This window comes from Saccopteryx leptura, chromosome 10 (genome assembly GCF_036850995.1).
Source record: "Saccopteryx leptura isolate mSacLep1 chromosome 10, mSacLep1_pri_phased_curated, whole genome shotgun sequence".
Classification (NCBI taxonomy): Eukaryota; Metazoa; Chordata; class Mammalia; order Chiroptera; family Emballonuridae; genus Saccopteryx; species Saccopteryx leptura.
Genome location: NC_089512.1, coordinates 36,928,351 through 36,935,857, shown reverse-complemented (window position 1 = coordinate 36,935,857; position 7,507 = coordinate 36,928,351). Strand labels below are relative to the sequence as shown.

The window sequence follows — 7,507 nt, the reverse complement described above, 5'->3', positions numbered from 1 at the left end:
CAGAAACCAGCCTGTGAGACCATGAATTCTCATGTGTGCCTTTTTCCTTTTAGTTGACCAACCATGTCAGATCACTTCACTATTTATTATCTGACTTTTTTCTAAGAGACACCAAGCATGAAGAGTGTATGGGTCATTGATCTAACCAGCGGCCTGAGAGAGGGACACTCGAGTCCCAGACCCTGCAGGGCGGCCATCTACTGAGTATCCACAGACAACACTGATTCCACGTTTCACTTTTCTCTTCATCATCGTGAGGTTATAACCAACTTAAGTTTGTGTTGTTATCTCAGAATCTGAAATCACTGTTTCTAGACCCCCCCCCAAAATTAATTTCAATTAAAAATGTTTACTTGTGGCCCTGGCCGGTTGGCTCAGTGGTAGAACGTCGGCCTGGCGTGCAGAGGTCCCGGGTTCGATTCCCGGCCAGGGCACACAGGAGAGGCGCCCATCTGCCTCTCCACCCCTCCCCCTCTCCTTTCTCTCTGTCTCTCTCTTCCCCTCCCAAAGCCAAGGCTCCATTGGAGCAAAGATGGCCTGGGCGCTGGGGATGGCTCCTTGGCCTCTGCCCCAGGCGCTAGAGTGGCTCTGGTCGCGGCAGAGCATCACCCCCTGGTGGGCAGAGCATCGCCCCCTGGTGGGCGTGCCGGGTGGATCCCGGTCGGGCGCATGCGGGAGTCTGTCTGACTGTCTCTCCCTGTTTCCCACTTCAGAAGAATACAAAAGAAAAAAAGTTTACTTTTATGGGTAGATTTAATACATTCATGAGAATGTTTTATTTTTCAGCTTTTGTGCTTAGGGCATTTTCAAGAATTTTGTTTGGAAAACTGACTCCATTAGCCCTCTCCTTTTCTTCTAAACATCCCCTGGAATTTGGAATTATATTTGATGGGTGAGAGAGAAAGCAAGAGAATTTTCACTTGAACAAGAGGGAAGGAGACAGACACGCAGAAGGGCTCACAGGTGGATGTACTTTCAACTTGAAAGCTGTAATCTGAGACACTCTGAGGCCAGGAAAAGGTGTCACTTTACAACTTAAAATGAGATTTGACTTTGCATACATTTTTTTTCAGTGCTATTTATTTATGCATCAGACAGAGACACTTTTCCTTTTTTCTTTTTTCTTTTCCAAGATAAAAGTAGTAATGTCAAGCTGGGAGAGAGAGCCAGAGAAAATAAGTTAGTTATGCAGAATGGATTCAGAGAAATTACAAGGAATCTCAATACTTTCATATACAGAGTCAGGATGTTTGATCTATAAAAAGAGCTCAGGGATCAAAAACAAAAACAGGCCTAGATTTTTTTTTTTTAAATCTACACCATTTTTGAGTTATAAATACCTTTGAGGGTTTAAAAGAAAGTTGTGCATGTCCCCTAACCCCAGGGGGAAAAAAATGTTCCTAGGCAAAAAATTTTATAAATATTATCAGAAAATTCGCAGATATGCGGAAGCCCATCCACCTCTGTAACCCTAGGGCTAAAGATCTGAAGCTCTAGAACAAGGCACCAGGCACACCAGCTGTTAACCTGTGGAAGAGGCATCCCCTTTCCCTCCTGGGCAATTGGGACAGGTGTGTTGTTAAGACAGCAGGGAGCAGAAGACCAATTGCCATTTTTCCAGCTCTTTTCCAGCTGCGTGTGCTGGGCTCTTCTTATTGTAAGGAATAGTGTTACTCGTTATTACTCATGGTGAGTTCATTGTGAAAATACCTGGGGAAATTAGCAAAACAAGAACCTCAATCCCGTGGCCAGCCTCACTCAGGAAAAAAAAAAAGCACAGGCAAGCCTCATGGTGACATGGCAATGGGGACTCCTTCATGGGTTGGAGCCCCAGAGGATATTTAGGGCACAGAGAAGGTTCGAACAGGAGCTCCTGCATTTTTACCTTAGTATGTACTTGCTGTCGACTCTGCGACTTGTTCATTCATTTTGCTCCATGGGTCTAGATCTGACTCTACTCTACTCTAATCAACTCACTGACTCTCTGCATTATGGTCCAGGTCTCCAAATCTGATTGCTCCAGAGGACCACTTTCTCTTGTAGATGGCTCTCTTAGGGTCAGAGTCTCTCCCCTGAGCGAATCAGCTTTGACCACCTTTCCCTTGGAAGAAGTGTCTCAGAAAAGGACTGGGAAAGGCCCGCCTCCTGACGTTGGGACCGTCCACCATTTTCCCCAAAGATCTCATGACACTATATAAAAATAACTCCAACTTTATACCTGTCAAGCTAGGATTTGGAGGAAGTTGTTGACCATATGAAAATAAAAGTCTGTTGCACCATGAGCCACTATACACCAGCAATGAGTCAACAATACGTTTGAGACTGGAATGCATCATATGGATACGACAGTGATTTCCAAATGGTGTGCTGCAAGAAATTTTCAAACGTGCAATACCTGACTATATCATCGGGACACTGACCTCTTTTCACTTAGATTGTCAAATAAAAATATGACAACAGCCAAAGCAATAGCCATCCAATGTGTATGAATCAAAATTAGAACAATTTTTTTTGTCAGATCAGCAAAAAATGTTTGTTGGTGTTCTACAGAATTTTAGCAATTGGTTTATGTGTGCCATGAGATGAAAAAGGTGGAAAATCGCTGGGATAGGATATTCTGACTGTGGATTTCTGTGCACATTAGTGCTACACAGAATAGACCTGAAAAGAACTAAAATGTTAGGCAAGCTTTGTTGAAATATCTAAAACCCTTACTTTGGTGATTACAATGTATGTATCACTGGAGGTCCATCAGTTGGTACAGATGTACGGGCTCTGGTGGGGAACGTTGACAAGGGGGAGGCTGGGAGCTGTGGGGGTAGCAGCATATGGGAAACCTCTTCCTCTGAATTGGGGGAACCTAAAACTGCTCTAAAAATGTCTACATAAAAACAAATACAGCAAAGCAAAAGCAACTTTAATAAAAATATTCAGATTGTTATTTTTCCCCAGTAGACCATCTATTCTCAACAATAATATATCACCACTGCTTTTCCTTAAGGTCGACTGTTATCCACTGAATTATACTGAGACAGGCAAAACAATGTCAAGAGTAACTACATGGAAGTTTAGTTAGATTTTTTCCAAGTAATTTATTTGCTATAAACTTCATAAAGTTACTTAGGGATGGGAAAATTATGCCTTAAATAGCCATGAAAAATGAGAGGGTTCGGATTTCAACTCCTGATGATTTTGGCCACCATGTCCTAGAGCAGGGGTCCCCAAACTACGGCCCGCGGGCCACATGCGGCCCCCTGAGGCCATTTATCCGGCCCCCGCTGCACTTCCGGAAGGGGCACCTCTTTCATTGGTGGTCAGTGAGAGGAGCATAGTTCCCATCGAAATACTGGTCAGTTTGTTGATTTAAATTTACTTGTTCTTTATTTTAAATATTGTATTTGTTCCCGTTTTGTTTTTTTACTTTAAAATAAGATATGTGCAGTGTGCCTAGGGATTTGTTCATAGTTGTTTTTTTTTTATAGTCCGGCCCTTCAACGGTCTGAGGGACAGTGAACTGGCCCCCTGTGTAAAAAGTTTGGGGACCCCTGTCCTAGAGTGTGGCAAGAAAAAAAATGTTTTATGAGATTATTAGAGGGGGGAAAAGAATTTTATATCAAGTTGGGAAACACTATATACTCTAGTCCTTATCCTGAGTTCTTATAACACCCACCAACATACTATAAGATACTTGGAAGCCCTGAGGTAAAGCAGCCTGTTACACCCTCCCTCCCTGCGTACACCCTCCCTCCCTGCGTACACCCTCCAGCCCTGCGTACACCCTCCCTCCCTGCGTACACCCTCCCTCCCTGCGTACACCTTCTCTCCCAGCGAACACCCTCCCGCCCTAGGCCAATCTTTCCTGTGTAGTGCCCAAAGTCCTAGACTCCAGCCTGCTGACTGTTTTGTATAGCCTAAGAGCTAAGAATGGATTTTACACTTTTAAACAGTTAGAAAAAATCAAAAGAAAAATACTTTATGATACATGAAAATTATATAAAATTTAAATTTCTGCATTCTTAATGAATGGAACACAGACAGAAAATAGCCATTTTCCTGCAGCCTTGGCAGAGTTGAATTGCTGAGACAGAGACATTATTGGCCTTCAAAGCCTAAATTATTTACTATCAGGACCTTCACGCTAAAGCTTGTCAACCCCTGGTCTCCATCACTGTTTCCCAAAATTCATTTCCTAGAACCTTTCTAAACTCTGAGCTGCCCCAAAGACAGAGTCCCACGTCAAAAAGTGTGGGTGATTCCTAATGTTCTACGCCCCACTCTGAGAGCTAATAATGCACATTTGCTTATTAAATCTCTGAATCTCTATGGTTCAGAAACCAAAGTTGGACCCAGTGTTTCCCAACCTCATTTGAAGAAGGATCCAGTTTCTCCACTGAATCTATAACACCCATGAATATACCTGTGAACATTCCAAGAACACAGCTTGGGAAATACTGCTCGAGATCGGTTCTCCTTTTTCTGTTGAAACACATCGGCCCTGTGTGCCTTTGTTCAGGTCCACACCCGAAAGCTATTGCCTTGGAATTAAGAGAAGGATCTTATCTGACAAACTGAGAACTGCATTTCCCAGTTTATGTTGAAATTTCATGTGGTCCTCAGGAATGGGTCTTCTTCAAATATCAAATGAAGATAATGCCAGTCCTCTTGCACATCATGTGGCAGTGCTGTAGGGGAGACTAAGATGACGCACAGGACAGGTTTCTAATGATCAGAACACCCTATCCAGAGATAAGGCATTATTATTACCACCACAGATCAGGAGATCAGCGACAATCTGTTAGTCTCTTCAGCTTCGTTTTCCCTGAATCAATTATCTCTTTATATTACTGCCAAACTAATTTCCTAAAGTACTCTTTTAAAAATGTCAGTCTTCTCAGTTACTCATAATTGTTTCTCATTGCCAAACGCAGTGTACGAAAACTAGGTTCCACAGAGCCATCGAGTTCCAGGTAGCTGCCTTGAATCATCTAAGGATGAGAAAGGTGTAGTCCTAGACCATGGGTTTCCCACTCCCGCTCTGTCTTGTATCTTGGAATGTCCAAGGTATAGTTCATGTAAAAAAGAATTCATCTGGGCCCTGGCCGGTTGGCTCAGCGGTAGAGCGTCGGCCTAGCGTGCGGAGGACCCGGGTTCGATTCCCGGCCAGGGCACACAGGAGAAGCACCCATTTGCTTCTCCACCCCTCCGCCACGCCTTCCTCTCTGTCTCTCTCTTCCCCTCCCGCAGCCAAGGCTCCATTGGAGCAAAAATGGCCTGGGCGCTGGGGATGGCTCTGTGGCCTCTGCCTCAGGCGCTAGAGTGGCTCTGGTCGCAACATGGCGACGCCCAGGATGGGCAGAGCATCGCCCCCTGGTGGGCAGAGCTCCCCCCTATGGTGGGCGTGCCGGGTGGATCCCGGTCGGGCGCATGCAGGAGTCTGTCTGACTGTCTCTCCCTGTTTCCAGCTTCAGAAAAATGCAAAAGAAAATGCAAAAAAAAAAAAAAAAAAAAAAAGAAAAGAAAAATAAAGAATTCATCTGCTAAAAATATGTTAGAAAATGAATATGCCCAAGTTGCTCTCTCCTGTGAGATTTTCAAATCTCCAGACCCAACTTTATCTTCCACATCTTTGCAATAGTTGTCTTTCTCTCCAGTTCACTATTGATGGGATTGGCTCCTTGAGAGGGTGGGTCAGTGCTGCATCTGTGCACCATTCTGGGAACGCTGAGCAAGGAGAGGGCGACAGGCAGCAGGAGGATTGCATGGGACACATACCTGGGCGGAAGCCGTGCCCCAAGAAGACGTCAGCTATTATTACTATAGACCAAACAGATATGCTGCTTCATTCTAATTCAGACAGCTCTTGGGCTGCAGGGAGAAGCTGACAGAGAGAAGGGGGAGTCTCTGTGTGTGTGTATGAGACGGGAGGAAAGAAGCAAGACAGTAATGCATAGAATTTGAGAGAAATGGGTGATAGCAAACCTTAAATCCTGGTGCTATCCAGGCCAATAACCAAGTGCCTGGGACATCATCGTGCTATATGAGTGTTAAAGGTTGTTATTAGTAGTACTAGTGCCGTCGTTGTTATTATTATTCAGTATAGGGCATGGACAAAGTGGGAATGTTGCTCCACCAGAAATATTTAGCTTGAATAACACAAGATGCCAGGCTTATTTAAGCTGATGCCTCACCTTGACCCTATCACTCTGTACCCTGTTAATTTCTTGCAAAGCACTTACCACAATTTGTAATTATATACACTATTCAGGGCTATTTTGTCTATATATTATTTATGGTATATTGTCTGCTTATTCTCTTAGATTTTTAAGCTTCATGAAGCCAAGGACTATGTCCGTTTTATTCACAATCCTACGCCCAGGGTTGGACACATTGCTGGGCACAGTGTACATTTAATATGAATGACTGACTGAATAGATGGATGAATGCCAACTGGCTACAAAGCAGGCTTTCCCCAATATCCATGGCCTAAATGGGAGAAGTTGGAAAAATTTTGATGTCCAAATGTTCCAGGTAAAAGGCAGCCAGAGAGGCAGGCTGAATTCCTGGGTGCTTGAATCCCGGACCGTGGGTCAGGAGGGTCCCACAACCCAGCAACGGGGCTAGCACTCCGGACACCTCGCTCCAGGGCTCCTAGGAAAGGGGGGCCACAGCCTGCAGGTGTCTGGCTCTCCTTGCCAGTAGATGGGATGGGACTAGGAGAAAGGCTCAAACTGATCAATTTCCTCAAGATCCCCAGGTAAAATCTGTAATCTTTTTCCTAACATGATCACCTCCTGCCTCCTCATGAGCTCAACAGTACAATCTTTGCCTTGTAACCTATTCCACACTCCATTGCCTTTAAGTGGGTGACTAATTTTAAGCCACATATTGAACTTTAGTTACATATATTTTGCAAATTTCAGGATGCTAATTGTACCCTTTATGTGGTCTGAGTTCTTACTCAATTGATAAAATAAAATGGCAAGAAGACTATACTTTCAGGGATCATTTCTGTAGTTTGTTACTGGAGAAGCTTCTCTGATCGTGTAGAGTACCCGAAACCACGAGGAGGAGTTGCAGTGTTCTCTCCTGAGCGTGAAGCCGGCTCTTGGTGTTGCTTGTGCAACTGCCTTTTGCCATTGATGATCGTTCTTCTCTTCCTTTGGGAGAGTAAGAGGGAGAGAACGCAGTCTGAGTGGTAAAATAAATAAATAAGTAAAAATAAAAAATAAATAAAATTTAAAAAAATAAAAAAATGGCAAGGAGCCAAGTGAAACACTGAACAAATCTACCTTAATATTCATAAGGCTGGATAAAAAACATGGCAAATCCTCTTCTCTCCCTTTCTAGTTTCAATCTAGAGATCCGCAGAATCCTAATTGACCAATCCAGATACAGATAGAAAATTTGAAAAATATAGCATGCTGATCCAGGCTCCACCCAGTTTTCTTTCCACGGGAAGACAAAGGCACAAGCTCCAATTACCTATCTTATGTATTTTGCCTCTGGC

The 7,507-nt window shown here is 43.8% G+C and overlaps 1 non-coding gene across 1 annotated transcript; it reads left to right on the top strand.

Moving 5' to 3' along the window:
• The first annotated feature begins 6,983 nt into the window (after nucleotides 1-6,983).
• Nucleotides 6,984-7,197, top strand: LOC136382631 (small nucleolar RNA U3). Its single transcript, XR_010747269.1, has one exon. It is a non-coding gene; the product is annotated as a small nucleolar RNA U3 (small nucleolar RNA).
• Nucleotides 7,198-7,507: the final 310 nt, after the last annotated feature.